This window comes from Vespa crabro, chromosome 1 (assembly GCF_910589235.1).
Source record: "Vespa crabro chromosome 1, iyVesCrab1.2, whole genome shotgun sequence".
Taxonomy (NCBI): domain Eukaryota; kingdom Metazoa; phylum Arthropoda; class Insecta; order Hymenoptera; family Vespidae; genus Vespa; species Vespa crabro.
The window spans coordinates 23082172-23099671 of NC_060955.1; the positions used below are offsets into that span (position 1 = coordinate 23082172).

At 36.9% G+C, this 17500-nt stretch overlaps 1 long non-coding RNA gene across 1 annotated transcript in view; it reads right to left on the reverse strand.

Moving 5' to 3' along the window:
* Positions 1–13890, reverse strand: part of LOC124428427 — a 16231-nt gene extending 2341 nt beyond the window's left edge. Inside the window, exon 1 of the long non-coding RNA XR_006943155.1 lies at positions 13747–13890. This is a non-coding gene — a long non-coding RNA (uncharacterized LOC124428427). The remainder of the gene's footprint in view (positions 1–13746) is intronic.
* Between the last annotated feature and the right edge of the window lie 3610 nt (positions 13891–17500).

Below are 17500 nucleotides of genomic sequence, written 5' to 3' on the forward strand. Positions count from 1 at the left end.
CAGCAAGAGAGATAGAGAGACTGACAGAGAGAGAAAGAGAGAGAGAGAGAAAGAGAGAGAGAGAGAGAGAGAGGAAGTATCTTTTCTTTGATTATTTTTCTCAAGGCACGTACGCTCAAGTGCACAGGTTCCTTCTTCCTTCATTCCCCTCTGTCTCTCTCTCTCTCTCCCTCTTTCTCTCTCTCTCTCTTTTTATTTCTCTATTTCTCTATTTCTCTATTTCTTACGAAACTCGTAGAATCGAAAGGAAACGGAATAGTACGGTTACCTAGTACCTACTACCTGGCCGTTTGCTTGTACCTGAACTCGTCCAACTGGAACAATCGAACTCGAGACGATAATGAGAACGACGCCAAGAGTTCGTCGACATTTTTTTTTTCTTTCTTTCTTTCTTTCTTTCGAAGTCATTTCTTTCTTCAATTTTTTTTCCTCCTCTTTCCTTCTCTCTCTCTCTCTCTCTCTCTTTTTCTCTTTCCATTCTTTCTAGGCTTATCCTTCTGTATGTACTAGTAGAGTATATCCTTCCTACTCGACAACGAATAAAGGACCAAGACGTCTCTTATCGCGTTTGAAGATAAAAAAGAAATAAAAAAAAAGAAAAAAAAAAAAAAGAAATAAAAAGCAGACGTCCCTATTTCGTTCTCCTTCTTTCTGCCAAAGACCTGACTTGCTGGACTAAAACCATCTTCTCTATACTTCTCTCTCTCTCTCTCTCTCTCTCTCTCTTTCTACTATTTTACGTATTTATATATGTAAATACACACACACACACACATATATATATATATATATAATATATATACATAAGTATACATACATATAGTACAGTTTAAGTATATATAATAGGATTTTATTAGATAATATTAGATAATCAATATAGGGTTATATTAGATAATTAATATCTATTTAGGTATAACGTAGATCAAGCGATTACGTAGATATGATTAATAGAAATCAAACACGTTAACTTATTGATTACATCTGTCTTTTATCAATCCTCTAATATATTATAAATACATATATACATCGCTTACGACAGTTGTAATTATTTATGCGTTTTCGTTACTCATCGTGCGCTATCGTAAATTAAATAGATCTGCACATTAAATAAAAACGAATAATATCCTAAATCTAAATATACGTTTAATAGTTATAATCTCTTTTTTATAATATATATATATAATACATATATATATTTTATATATATATATATATATATATATATATATATATATATATATATATATATTATATCAGTACAATGGAAATCGATGATATGTGGTACGGACGAATTATATCGAGAAAAATAAAAAAAGAAAGAAAGAAAGAAAAAGAAAGAAAAAAGATATTTTAATAAAAAAATTCATTGGATTTTTCTTCCGTAACCCTCCCTCCCTCCACCCCCATCCTAACCCCACCCCGCCCTTAGGAAAATTTCGATCGGTCTCTTCACTCACCCTTGTGAATTCTCTCTCCCTCTCTCTCCCTCTCTCTCTCTCTCTCTCTCTCTCTCTCTCTCTCTCTATCGTAAGCACGAAGAGTTCAGTACACTCTGTCCTACGAAATACGAAGGTTAGATCCTAGCCACTACTTCTATGACCTGCCACTATCCATAGAACACACATATACATACATCCATACATACATATACACACACACATACATACATACATACATACATACATACATACATACATACATGCATATATACGTGCATACATAGAAGAAACGAACGAAAGAGAAGGAAGATAGTTTGGAGAAGGAAAGGAAGAAGAAAGAAAGATAGAAAGCTGTTGGTACCTCTCTTACACACACGATCTCTTTCTCTCTCTCTCTTTTTCTCTTTTTCTCTCTTCTCTTCTCTTTTCTTCTCTTCTCTTCTCTTCTCTTCTCTTTCCCGTTTTAGCCTTCCACTTCCGACGACCGCACTACCGAGCAGCTTTGAGCTTACAGCTTTTTGCGGAGTTCAACCACCTCGTGTCGGAGCGACGCACGCAGAGGCCTCGTCGGTTCTCACGCAAGCAACCCTGCCGAAACGGGTACCCAATGTAACATGGTCCCCCTCCCCCCCACTTTCGTCTCGTTTCTCTACGATCTACCCAAGTAGATCCCCACCCATTTACTGCACTCACCCCTTTTTCCTACAATCCTCCTCCTCCTCCTCCTCCTCCTCCTTCTCCCTTCACTCTCTCCCTTTACCTCCCCATTTTCTCTTCTACCATTCCTTCGTTCTTCTTCGTTTCACCGACCTCTCTCCCTTCCCTTTCTCTTTTCTCTTCTTCTCCTTTTTCTCCTTTTCTTTTCTTTTTTTTTTTTTTTCGCTTTTTTCAACCCCCTTTTTTATTTTTCTTTTTTTCTTTCCTCCTTCATCTAATCTTTCCTATTCTTCTTCCATCTTCTTCCTCTATTTCTTCTTCTTCGTTTCTTTCCTTTGATCGAACAACGATAAAAAGTCGTAGTTACTGAGAGATAAAGGGAGAGAGAGATTGACAGATAGACATATGGATAGAGAGAAGGAGAAAGAAAGAAAAAGAGAGAGAGAGAGAGAGAGATATTTCTTTTCTATTTCTCTTTTTATCGTTTCAGATCGTTTTAGTTTCTTTCTTTTTTTTTTTTCTTTTTTTTTTTTTTATTTACGATTATACATCTCTGCGAATCGACATACGATCGTTCGATATAAAATTCACGACTATTATTCACGATTTTCTATCATTCACGTTCGATCGAATAGATCAATTTTGTAGGGTTGAAGTGCAAGGGTTAGGCGCTAAGAAATAATTACGATCGATTGAGATATTTTCTTTTGTTTTGTTTTGTTTTGTCTTTTTTTTTTTTTTTACATCGTCTTAGTTATTTTAATTATCAAATGATACTTCATTGGGAATCCATAGATCTGCGATTGTTGAGTAAAAAAAAGTTACTCGAAATGATATCTACGATTGTATTTTTATTTTTATAAGAACGTTTTAATTGGGAAGATTTATGAATGTATAAATAATACATAAATTCAGGGCGTTAATCTTTTTCAGTTAGGGTTAATTTTTTGATAAGAACGTTTCAATGGGGATTGGGTGGAGGGGAGCGGGGTGGGCGTGACTACATCGATTTAGTCGGCGTTAAAATCCTCACCTTTCTCGTTTGAGAAGTTTACTTTTTGATAAGAACCGTTCTATGGGGGATTGACTAAATCAATTTCGGGCGTCGTTAAGACTCTCGGCTTTCTTTGATAATATCATTTTAAGGGGGATAGACATTTTCTTTCTTTTGTAAGATATTAAAATTTGTGCGTTTACGTGTTATCGAGTGATTACTTTATCAAATACGATAACGTTATATGTAGATATAAAAATAGTAAGAGTATTAAAATTTTTAATAGTTAAATAAAAATATTGTCTTAAATTTTCATTTATTTTTAAATATCTTTTCTGTCTTTCTTTCTCTCTCAATTTCGTGATAATTCAATTAATTTTCTTGTTTACAGAAAAATTATACTACATAGTAAATATATCTCGTAGTATGTACAACTTACACACATACGCACATACACACACACACACACATGTATATGTATAAACTTTTTAATATCTAGATTTACCTCGAATATAAAATAATCAATTAATAATTAATTATCTGACAATAAAATGAAAACATCGATAAAACAAAAATCAATATATATATATATATATATATATATATATATTTATATATATATATATACAATAAACGAATAATATAATAATATATATGAATGAAAATTTTCTCATTCGTTCGTTAAATATATTAAAAATCGAAAATAAACATTTTTAATAGTAGCAGTAGATGATAGAGAAAGAATAACAGAAGCCAACATGTGGGATGCATATAGGAGTTGCAATAGGGGAGAGCCTGCGCGCGGTGCAACATCGTATGCACACGTGCGTCGCTTTGCAAGAGGGGGTGAGAGAGTAGCGCGCGGGAGAGAAAGAGAGAGTGAAAGATAGACAGAGACAGAGAAAGAGAGAGAGAGAGAGAGAGAGAGAGAGAGAACAGGTTGGTGTGGGGTTGGTTGAAGGGGGCGAGAGTAAACAGAATTTGCATGGAAACAGTGTGCCAGTGGGTCGCGTCGACCGTGGGTATTTAACGCTCTTCTCTCTCTCTCTCTCTCTTTCCCCTTCCCTCTCTTCTTGTTTTGTTTTCTCCCCACTAGCGTTCGCGTAGCCACGAGGAAAACTGCTCTTTTTAAACAGTGGCATAATTCTTCCACGGTCGACGTGGTAAACGCATTACGAGCATTATGTATGTAAACGTGCCCCGTTCACGTGGATGAATGGGGAAGTTTCGCACGTCTGAAAACTCCGTTCCACAACATTTTCTTTTCCTCTTTCTTTATTTTTTCTTTTGTTTCGCATTGTTCTTTGTTTTCTTTTTTTTTTTTTTTTTTTGTATTTTTCTTTCTTTTTTTTTTTTTTTTTTTTCTTTTTTATTTATTTACTTATTATCATTATAAGACTCAACAATGACTTTTAAGTTCTTTAAAAGAAGCATACACCATTTAAACTTTACTATTCCCTTTTAATTTACAAATTTATTTCTTTTCGTATACTTTTGTTTCTTTTTCTTTTTTTTTTTCTTGCTTTTTTTTTACTCTTTTTCTGGCCTTTTTTTGTTTAGTCTTTCTTTTCCTTCCGTTTTATTCGATTTTACTCGATAATCTCAATTTCGTGATTTGATCGTTCTCTTATTGTTGTTCAAGTATTTCCATTTAATTGTATATACGTATGTATGTATGTATAATAAATTTCATTTATTATAATTGCCAATGCGATAGCATTAGTTGTTATATTGATAATAATTTCGAATTTCTTTTTTTATTCTCTCTTTCAAATAAAATAAAACATATTATGTATCATCGTAGTCAGGAAAAAAAAGAGATATATGTATGAAAAAAGAAAACAGAAAAAAAAGAAAAAAACGTACAAAAATTATAGAAATTCTTTTTCAGACGACAATAAATAAAAATTGGATTATATGATAATTGACGAAGATAAAGATAATGGAAAATAATAAAAGATATTACAAATGAATATTAATTTTAAATACGATAAAGGATATATCGATCGAACGAGAAAGAAAATTTCTTAAATCGTAATCAAACAAATCAATTTAACATTCTCGTTAAAACGTTATTTCTTCGTTGCCGTGTATATCATTTTTTTTCTCTTTCCTTTTTTTTCCCCCTCTATTTCTTTACCTCTCGTTTTGCCTCCCCTTTCTCCCTCTTTCCTCCTCCTTATTTTTTCTTTTCTCTCTCTTTTTTTTTCTTTTTCTTTTCTTCAATTTTTTCCCTTCCTCTCGTTTAAACGATCAAATTATAAAGCAACCGTCTCTCTTTATCTTCTCCTTCTGCCTTGTTGCTCTCAAAAACGTTCCTCCTTATTTCATCGTCGGCCATTGAACGAAGGGTAGAAGAATAAAATTCTTTCGTTAAGTAGTTACAGTACTGCTACTACTACTACTACTACTACTACTACTACTACTACTACTTTTACAACTACTATCACCATCACCACCATCACCATCATTACCACTACTAGTAGTAATACTGGTACTATTTACCAATAGAACGGAGCTTGAAAGAGAAGTATATAACGAAAAAATTACAACGCGCCTAATAACCTTGTCACTCGTCGTCCTCGTCTTAGTATGTATACGCTACTTACCTTACGTACCTATCCAACAAGATGAAAGTTAGAAGTTTGAAAGCTACTTTGAATACGGGTTTTGAGAGAGAGATAGAGAGAGAGAGATAGAGAGAGAGAGAGGGAGGGAGGGAGGGAGGGAAGGAATGACATCGGTCGGAGGAATAAGGGTTGGGATGGGTTGGAATGAGATGGGGATGGTTGGGTGGATGGGCTGTAACGAAGTTCCTTAACGAGGCTACCCATTTCGTCGACTTAACTAAATCGATAACTACTTGGCTGCGTGATGCCTTTCAACCCCATCAGTCTTTTAAAAGACGTTACGAAAAATTCAACGTAGTTTGATCGATCGTAAGGAAAGTCTAATTTCTCTGAAAGTACAATTTGTTTCGTTTCTTTTTTCATCTTTTTCCTTTTCTTTTTTATCTTTCTTTCTTTCTTTTTTTTTTGTTTTTTTTTTTTTTTTTTCTTCTATCTCTTTGCTCTACATTCGTTCGATACTTAGGGATTATTTCATTGGTTAGAACGATTTCTAGGAAGAAGGATTTTTCTTCTTGCCTTTTTTTTTTCTTCTTCTTTTTTTGCTCCCTCTATCTTTCTTTTTCTGAGAAAGAAAAAGTGCATCACGGAGTGGGAAAGAATAATTTTTTTTTTTATGGATTTTTTGTTATTTTTTACTCACGAAAAAAGAGAGAGAGAGAGAGATAGAGGGAGATAGCACTTACTTGCTTCGACCCTTACGACCTACTTTCTTAAAGGTAAATTCGATAAATAGGTCGGCACGATCGAAGAAGGAAAAGAAGAAGAAGAAGAAGAAGAAGAAAAAGAGAAAAAAGAAGTAGAAGCAAAAGAAGAAAGAGAAGGTGGAGAAGGAGTAGAAGAAGAAAGAGAATGAAAAAGAAAAATATGGAAGGGAAACAAAGTCGGTGGTAAGTTTGAAAGTTCGTTCAACTTTCCTCTCTCTCTCTCTCTCTTTATCTCCTTCTCTCTCTCTCTCTCTCTTTCTCTCCTTCTTTCTCTCTCTCTCTTTCTCTTTCTCTTGGAATAAATTCCGTCGTGTATATATCGGGAATGTTTAAGAGTAAGAGAAGATATAGAGAAAGGGCGAGAAAGAGTAAGAGAGAAAAAGAGGGAGATAAAGAAAAAGAGAGAGAGAGAGAGAGAAAGCTAAAAAGAGAGAGAGAGAGAGAGAGAGAGGAGAGGCACACACGTTAACGCGTTTCGAGGATAGTCACGAAGCGAGTCGAAGCATCGCGTGTTTCAAGGTGGGTACTCAACGATGAGTTCTCGTGTTGGTGGTAAATGTACGAGTGCGTGTACGCACTCTTTCTCTCTCTCTTTTTCTTCTCTCACATTTACCTGTTAACGTAGAAGAGAGAAGAAGAAGAAGAAGAAGAAGAAGAAGAGAAAGAGAGAGAGAAAGAGAGAGAGTGAGTGTGTAGGCGGTAGTGGCGGCAACAGCGACGGCGGCGGACACATCAATAATTACCCATGGCGGCGCCGGGATGGCAAGACGCGCGGAGAGGGCGGATGTGAGGGGTGGATGAGGCTGGAGGAAACGGAGGGCGATGAGGAGGGGAAGAAGAAGAGAGGTGGAGGTTGTGGAGGAGGAGGAAAGTGGAGGAAAGAGGAGTCTCGGGTCAACCGGGGTCAAGTCGCGCCACCAGACGCAACCCGCGCACTCACCCTCCTCTCTTTCTCCTCCTTCTCCTTCCTCCTCTTCCTCCTTCCACCTCCTCTCTTCTTCCCTCTTTCCTCCTCATCCCTTTGCCACCTCTTCTCCCATCGTCCTCTCATCCAAACGACCCTCCTCGCTCCACCACCCGTTCTTCGTCCTATCCAAACCTTCCTGGCCCAACCACCTACTATCCACCATCCCACCCCTCCCCCTGCCCTCTTCCCCGTTCTTTCTACCCACCTCTCTCCCTCTTTCTCTTTCTACCTACCTCCCTCCCTTCTTTCTCCTCCTTTCTCCTTTACTCCGAGGCACCTGGAGTTGGTCACCCACCCGCCGTCTCACGAGAAACTCACGCACGCACGACGAATATGCGTCTCGCGCGCCCGGTTAGTACTACGGGCGTTTGTTATACGCTATATCTGACGTCTACCACCGCGAATACACGGCATATGGAGCTTTCAAACTATCCCTCTCCCTACCTCAGCCCCCTCCAAGTACTACGTTACCCTTCCAACCCAACCAACCAATTCTCCGTAGAATCCTCCTCTTGTTTGTTCGCGCGTTCGGTACATTATGAACGTGCGATCGAAACGCGATGAGAATTTATGAATTGACATCTCCCATCGATGGGTTGTGATTCGGGGGGAGGGATTGGGTGATGGTGGTTGATGATATTCTCCTTCCGCCCAATTTCGCTTCAATTCCGTTCGTCACGAATAATTATAACACTGAACTTTTTTCTTGTTTTGCTTTCTTGTTTTCTTTTTTTTTTTTCCTTTCTTTTTTTTTTTCTTTTTACCTTTTTTTCTTTCTATCATTCGTGTTTTCCCTTTCGCTATGAGAAATTCGACGAGAGCTCGAAAATAATTTCCATGTCCCGTCGATCTCTTCCCTAATTCCCATTCCCAGAATTCTTCAGAATTCCTACGAAAGAATTGATTTAAATTAACAACAATACGCATTGTATCTAGTCGTTATCATAATTACGCTTGATCGGCAATCCTAGATAGATCATAGATAAGTGTCTACGTGTAATTCATGTAATTGAATTCGGGTAACAAAAACTTTTCGATGACTATATCACAATGACACAAACAGAGGGAGCAGAAAAAGAGAAAGAGAGAGAAAGAGAGAGAGAGAGAGAGAGAGAGAAAGAAAGAGTTACGATGGAACATTGACAAATTACTCGCACGCGTGTAGATTAACTTGTGTGTTAATCATCCGCGAGGTAAGTTCTAATTTTAATTAATTCAAATCATTTCTCCATTCGCTAACAGATTTATATGTCACACATGGAGAGAGAGAGAGAGAGAGAGACAGAGTGAGTGAGAGAGAGAGAGAGAGAGAGGAGAGTGAAAGGGTAGAGGTGGGTAAGGGTAACGCCGATCGCGTTAATGAGTTTTCGTTATGCGCCTTAGCTAGGTTTATGTTGTTTTCGTCATTCCCGAATGAAAATTTATGCCGGAACTTGGCGATCGTGAAATGATGGATGAGGTAGTCTCTTATATTCATACTTTAAACACATACCCGCACGCACGCGCACACATCTACCTACCTACCTACCTACCTACCTACCTACCTACCTACCTACCTATCTATCTATCTATCTATTTATCTACCAACAAATGTATCCGCACACAGATACGTCAGTTTCACCGTAAGTGCGAAAAATTCCATCTAGTCGCAACTTAGGACTCATCCTTTTCCCCACCCCCAACCCCTTTTCCCTCTTTCTCTTAAACCTCTCCTATATAAACTTACCTTAAAACACTTCATTCGATCTTATTTCTTTTCACGAATTCGTTAATTAGCTGAACACGACGAATTCGTTCCACTCGCTCATTCCAACAAACGCATGGAATTCTTACCCTTTCTACTAACCTTCCTCTTCCTCTTCTTCTTCTTCTTCTTCTTCTTCTTCTTCTTCTTTAGTTTTCTCTTTGTCTCAACGAGAAACCTCCGACCTATAGTACAGTCTTGTTCTCTTCTCTTTCTGTCTTTCTCTCTCTCTCTCTCTCTCTCCCTCCCTCTCTCTCACACGCACACAATTTATGTCGGTGTTAGCCACCCACGAGAATCTCACGCAGACATTGGCTATTCTATATATGCACACACATAAACATACAGGGACGGATACGTGCGTGTGTCTTGCTTGCCGGGTCACGTCTTTGTTCACACGGCACGTTGTCCGTAAACGGAATCTTTGTGAAGCTTTTGCGAAGCTCCACAGGACTGGACGGTACACCGCACTGATATATATATATATATATATATATATATATATGTACATGTATATATGTATACACGTATGCATCGCACGTATATAAATGTGTGCGAGAGGACTCGCGGGCGAGAAATAAAATGTACCTCGTTTCTTGCTTTTTATCGTACGTCTACCGAGACCGCTCGACCGTATTCAGAATTCAGTTCACGTAAGTGACTCGACGATACTCTACTGGGAATCGTCTAGAACTCGATATATATATATATACATACATATATATATATGTGTGTGTGTGTGTGTGTGTGTGTATATGTGTAGACAGATAGATAGATAAAATATCCGCAAATCGATGCTCTCGTCTCTAGTCTTATGTGTTTTCTCTTTCTTTCTTTCTTTCTTTCTTTGTTTTTTCTTTTTTTCTTTTGTAATTTTCCTTTTTTTTTTCTTTTTTTTCTTCTTTTTTTTTCCATTAATTCGTTTAATCCTCATGAATTCGAATATTGAAATAAAATTTTACGATACATTTCGAAAAGTATTTTTTTACTAATAAAAATAGATACTCGTCAGAGTCATTATAATACAAGGAATCATCATTGTTATTCAAGCAATCATTCGTTCAAAAGGATGATCAATAATAATAATAATTATGACGATTAATCTTAGCCTAGATAGATTTATGGTTTAATCTTTTGAGAATAATGGAAACGTGAAATGCATGCGTATTACGACGACAAACTATGACGGACCAACTAAGTACTATGATTCTCGAATTTTCGTTGATCTCCTTCTTGTCATTCGACAATAGCAATGTCCTTAGGGACCCTTAGCCCTTTACGCATGAATGTTCGTTCCGGGGGTTTACATCCCAAAGAGGAAATTCCGATTCCGAATTCGTTCACATATCGACGATTTGTTAATAATATCTATATTATTCAATATATATATATATATATATATATATATATATATATATATTTTATGCCTGTGTGTGTAGGTGTGTATGTGTAAAGAATTTTGCTTGAAAGAAAGAAGCTCGCATTAATTTTTCCAAAGGAATAATATCCTTTTTTGATAAAATCTAGATAAATAAATAATGGATGTAGAAAAAAAGAAAAAAAGAAAAAAAAAAGAAAAGAAAAGTAATTCTTCTCTTTATAGACAATTAATTGATTTATCGATTAATAAGAGGATCTCAATTAACGATACGATTATATAATCGGAACGTTACTATTTACATAATTCAAATATAATCATTTGATAATGCAGCATGTAAAAGTAAAAATTACGATGATTACATAATCATTACTGTCATAATATAATTTTTACATGATATACAAATATAAAATCGTGTATATAAAAATAAGAGGACTTATCTTTCTTTCTTTTCTTTTCCCCTATTTCGTTTAATTTCATTCAAATTTTTAATTACAATGTAACATGAAGTTTATCATAAAAAAAGAAAAAGAAAAAATAAAATAAAAGAAAGAAAAAGAAAAGAAAAAAGAAAAATCTGTGGGGTCAACGATGGAAAGATGTTTCTAGTCTTTCGATGACATTGTTCTCTCTCTCTCTCTCTCTCTCTCTCTCTCTCTCTCTCTCTCTAATGTCAAAGCGGACCGCGGGAACCCTCGAATTCTCTAGTGGCTGCATTCGTTGGTCAAAACGCTAGGCTTGCGTGGAACGCAGAACGTTTTAACCATCGCCGGTCTGGTAGTAACGTGATGGTAGTGGTGGTGGTGGTGGTGGTGGCAACAGAGAAGGATGGAAGAGGGAGAGGAGGAGGTAGATGAAGAGGAGGAGGAGGAGGAGAAGGAGGTGGTGATGGTGGTGATGGTAGAGGTAGAGGTGGTAGAAGCACAGCAGCAGTAGCACTCGAGTTTTCGGGAGCTTTGGTAAAACGAGGGTGCACAACGTGACGTTACGACGTTCTAATTAATGCAGAAACGGTGCTTCGGCGTTCGTACGTCCGTATGTCATTGCATTCGGACGTTCGCTGTTGCGTGTAAAGGCGGTTTACCTTCTCTCTCTCTCTCTTTCTCTCTCATTCTCTTTCTCTCACTCACTAAATCTCTCTTTCATTCTCTCTCTCTCTCTCTCTCTCTCTTTCTCTCTCTCTTTCTCTCTCTTACTTTCTCACTCGCTTACTCACTCATACTAACTCACTCAGTCATTCGCACAATGGTCTCCTATTTCTATCCCTGTTTTCGCGGCAAGGGCGAGGCGTCTCGGTAGACGAAGAAGGGTGAGAAAGAGAGGGTAGAGAAATGGGGAGGGTTACCGGTTGGTTTGGAACACGGAACGGGGGTGGAGGTGAGGTCGAAGGGATGCCGACGGGTCGTTGCCCGAAAACGCGGCTCTGTTATTGTCCCCCTACTACAACACCCAACTCCTCTCGGTTGCCCCTAACTCCGACTTCGATACACACAGTCCCGTTCTCTCTTTCTCTTTCTCTCTCCCCCCCCTCTCCCCCTCTCTCCCTCTCTCTCTCTTTCTTTCTCTCTTCATCCTTCCTTTTCTCTACGCGACACACGAGCTCACACGCACGAGCGCCCACGCATACGATCGAACAGAAAACACACAAAGAGAGAGAGAGAGAGACTATTACGCTCGGCTAGGCTATTTTACGCATAAGCCGCACGCACTAGACGAAACTTCGTCGTCGTACACTACCTTTGTCATACTCACGATTTTTCTTTCGAAATTTAAATATGCGTTTCATAATGTCTATTCTCTCTCTCTCTCTCTCTCTCTTTCTTTTTTCTTTTCTCTTCTTTCTTCTTTATTTTTCTTTTTTTCTTCTTTTGTTTACTTTCCAACATTTTTATTTTTAACTTCATATATTTAATATCTAGTCAAAAAAAAGCATCTTTCCAAGTGATCGTACTATTCGTTTTGATTATATATATATATATATATATATATATATATATATATATATATATATACATACAAATAATAAGTATAGACGAAGAATTGATTTTATTTTTCTTTCAATGAAAATGTTATTCCGAGGTACAGAGGACATTGACCCTATGTCAACGTGGTGAAACATTAGGGGGCCCCCCCTTCTTTTTTTACTCTCTCACGTAAAATCATTATTTTTCTTTCGCATTTGGCTATACTACTATCTACACTCTACATGAAACCCTATAACAAAAAGAACAAAAGAAGAAAAAGAAAAAAAAAATATATATATATATATATATATATATATATATATATAAAATGTGTAAAAAAATCCGAAGAATGAAGGATGGAATTGACGGGAAAGGAAAAAGAATAACAGAAAGCAAAACAAGGCGGGCGCGTGCGCGCACGCTTACAAACATGCGTACGCGCACATATACACAAGTACCGTTCAATATGATATCGAAGGAATAAAAACAAGTGGAAAGAAAGAATGATAGAAAGAAAGAAAGAGAGAAGGAAAAGGGAGGAAAAACAAACGAAACGAGAAAAGGGACAAAAAGAAAAAGGAGAAAAAGAAAGAGAGAAGGTAAAGAAAAAAAGGGAAGAAAGAAAGGGTAGCAAAAGGTGGACACGAAACGCAACGAGCCGCGAGAGCTGCTGGCACAAGGGCAGAAGAGAACCAGAGAAGGAAGGAAGGAAGGAAGGAGGGAGGGAGGGAGGGAGGGAGAGAGGGTGGGAAGGGCGAGGGGGTGGTGGGAGAGAGAGGAAGGGATAGGGATTGGGGATTGGGGATGGGGATGGCTCGAATTCGTCGAGGAGGGCAAAAGCACACGAACGAGAACGTCAGAGTGAGATGGAAAGAGAGAGAGAGAGAGAGACAGACAGATAGAGAGACAGACAAAGCGATAGAAAGAGAGAGAGAGAGAGAGTGAGAGAGAGAAAGAGAGTGAGAGGTCCACGTCGTCGGCTCGTTTCGCGAGCAAGCAGGTAGTCGGTAACGCGGCAGCACTTTGCATTGTCGGCGAGCACACGCGGGAACGTTTACTGCCGTCGACGTGTCAATCCATAGCCAGGGTTTTACGACCGCCGCGTAAATTCCATGGCCGTGCTACTACTGCTACCAACCAATACCTACATCCAACAACAACACCAATACCAATGCCACACATTCGCATTAACACTATCGTACCCCCGAACACCATCAACCAACGTCCAACACACCAACAACACCAATACCATAAACCATCGATACTAACACTAAGGACAATAACGACGATATCGCAACTAGTGCGAGCATCAGAGGCCACCACCGTAGACCCGACCGGGGCTCGAACTCGTGCATCGTCAACGACGACAACAAATGCATTAGACTTTATGGCCGTCGGGCTCGTTAAACCTATCCAACCACCCTTCTTTCACCGTCCATCCCTCCTCGACCCACTCTCTCGACCCAACCACCCTTCCCTCCCCCTCCTACTCCTCGACCCACCCTCCCATCAACCCCCCTGCCACAGTTCACATTTTAGAGCCAACGGGGAGACGTCCAGACCTACGCCAGACGCTTCCACCTGGATATCCGATCTCTTTTCTCTCTCTCTCTCTCTCTCTCTCTCTCTCTCTCTTCTTTGTCTCTCTATCTCGCTCTCTCTTTATTTTCTTCTTTCATCATCCCTTCTGTCGTAACTGTTCTCAACCTTTAGATATCCTTCAATATTCTTTCTACGTTGGTTCTTTATTTGTCGACTATTTATTTTCTTTTTTTTTTTTTTTTTTTTTTTTTTCTTCTATTGACTCGTCGAACCTCCGTATTGAGGGTGACGTGATTTATTAAAAGATACGATGATTTAGTTTTGATACGTTCGATTTTTTTCGTCTTTCTTTTTTTCTTCTCGTTTGTTAGATAAAATTATTTCGATGAAAAAAATATGTAATTTGTAATATTAACGAAATTTAAATGTATGCTTATCATTAGATGGTAAATTAGAATTTCTCTCTCTCTCTCTCTCTCTCTCTCTCTCTCTCTCTCTTTTCTCTCCTTTCTCTAATATTCATTTCTTTTATCATATTTGACAAGATGACTATTCTATGATTTTATTCAGAGATTATTTTTCTCATGGAGGATATATATCTATATATATGTAATTTTTTTGACATTAATTTAAGTCAAATGTAATTTAAGTTAGATGTAAATCAAATAACGAATGAATATGTCCCTTTAATTTTCAACCCAGTCGTATTCTATTTCTTCTTAAGCCCTTAATAGATCTTCGTTATATCTTCTATAGATGTACAAATATTTCTTTTCGAAATATTTCATTTCATTTTTTAAGTTCATCTCGTACACGTAAAAGATCATTGTTACGAGTAACGATCGTAAATCTTATTAATTGTCGTCACTTTTAATACTTTACGCGTCATTGTCATTATTAGAAATTTTTAATATTCATTTTATTCGTCGTAATTCTTTTTTCCTTTTCTTTTCTTATCTTTTTTTTTTTTTTTTCTTTTTTTTTTTTGTATCAACCCTTAAACTTCAAACGATCTCCCAACGTTATCAATATTTTTACGTTTTATAATAATTAATAATATAATGGCTGATTAATCTAGCGATTAAAAATAGACATTAGAATTTTTATATATTTCTATCGTCCTTATGTGTTCTTTAGAAATGATCGATCGATCGATCGATCGATCGGTCGGTCGGTCGGTCGGTCGGTCGGTCGGTCGGTCGGTCGGTCGGTCGGTCGGTCGATCCCGTTTTAACAAACACGAACTGTATATATGAAATCGTTTATTTATCGAGTAATATCGTATCCGGCCTCGATATTCCCAAGAGAAGCCTCCTGGTTTGTTTAAGACCGATTAAACAAAACAAAAAGAAGACAAAAAAAAAAAGGAGAAAAAAAAGGAAAAGGTATGCTTGATGGTTGCCTTGGCCTTTTGTACCGAGAGGAAGATTGCGATGATGTTGGTCAGAGGAGTGGGGGAGAAGTGGTGGTACAAGGGAGAAGAAATTCCGTCGCGTCCGGAAATTGTTCGATTCTCTCAAAGTAGCCGGAAACGAGTATGAAAAACTCGATGACGTGGGACAAGAGATATAAGAGTACATTTATATAGACGAAAGGAAAGAAAAAAAAAAAAAAAAAAAAAAAAGAAGAATATATGGATAAATGAGTAAATGAATAAATAAATTTATTTAATGTTCGTTAAAAATATCCATTGATATGTACGTTCCTTCAGATTCGAATTCTTGTAGAGAAAAGAGGAATAAAGAAAAAGAAAAAAAATTTCTTTAGAAGAAGATTTTATTAACGTTGACGAAGTGCAATAAAAGAAAGGAAGAAAAAAAAAAGAGAAAAAAAAAAGGAATAAAAAATGAAAGTGTTAGGCTAAAATAAAAATATTATTCAAGATCTAAATATGTATCATTTTGATTGTTAAATTGTAAAGTCATTATCAGTATCTATATATATTATATATATATATATATATATATATATATATATGTGTGTGTGTGTGTGTGTGTGTGTGTATTAAAATTTTTAATGATTTAAATCCACTACAGATTAAAAAAGTACGAGATCTTCGATCCTTGCATGTTAACCGGTCAAGTTGACGATGAAAAGAAAAAAAAGAGTGGGGAGGATGGGGTGGGATGTGGGGTTACGAGCATGGAGAACATCCTGTGATTAGGCGGTAAGAAAAATGATGGCCGACATTAATAGACCCTTCTTCTTAAAGAAGCTCCTTCGAGGTACCCACAGCTTCTCCGTTTTTCCTTCGTCTTCCTGACTCTTAACAAATGGCGGACCGTACCGTCACGTTTTCTACGTTCCGATCGATAGATTACCCCTCCTTACGATACTTCTTCTTCTTCTTCTTCTTCCTTCTCTCTCTTTCTTTCTCTATCTATCTCTGTCGCTCTCTCTCTCTCTCTTTCAGGTTTTTTTCTTTTTTTTAAATTAAATCAAAAATTGATTTCATCGAACGACAAGAAGCGCTTCAAAAATTTTTCTTTCTTTTCCCTTTTATTTTCCCTTTTTTATTTTCTTTTTCTCTTTTCTTTTCTAACGCAACAAAGAAGAAAAGATAATCAAATGATATTAAAGGGACGAGGCAGATTTTAAAATTAATTTTATTTTCTTTTCTTCTTCTTCTTCTTCTTCTTCTTCTACTCTATTTTTCTTTTAAATAACGATCTCGCGTTTCGACAATTATCGACTTGCCTATCCTCGCGTCATTAAACGCGATTATTATTCTTCTCTTTTCTTTTCTTTTTTCTTCTTTTCTTTTTATGTATTTCCCTCAAAAATAAAAATCGAACATAATCGAACGACGTCGGTGCTTTAATGATATCTTCGTGTTTTCTTTCATTTTCTGCTTTTTCTTTTTTTCTTTCATTTCTTTGCCTCCACGCGATCGAGAAAAGCTGAAATAAGAAAGAGACGAAGCGAATTTAATACTACTTTTGTAAATACATAGTTAATCATGCTTCCCCTCTCGTTTCTTCTTTTTTTTCTTTTCTTTTTCTCTTTTCAAAATTAAAAATCAGAACTCTCGAACAATCCATTCGCTTAGTGCTTTAAAAATATCTTCACATTTTTTCCCTACTTCTTCTTCTTTTTCACTTTTCGTTTCTCTACGTTCTCTCTCCTTTTTTTTTTTTTTTTTACGTAAAAAGAAAAAAAGAAAAGAAAAAAAAATGGGGGGGAGGGGAAAAAAAAAGAAAAAAGGAATCAAATAAGAAAGAGACGAGAAAGATTTAAAATTACTTTTGCAAATATACCCAACGTTGTGGGGGAGGGGGGAGTTCCTTTTATTTCATTCTTTTTTTGTTTTTTTTTTTTTTTTTTTTTTTTTCAAGATTAAAAATCAATTCTCCCTCAAACGACGTTCACGCGGATTAAAAATCTCTACGTATTTTCTCTTCTTCCTTCTCCTTTTTTTCCCTCCTTTTTCCTTTTCCTCTCTCCCTCTTTCCCTCTCTCTCTCTCTCTCTCTCTCTCGCCT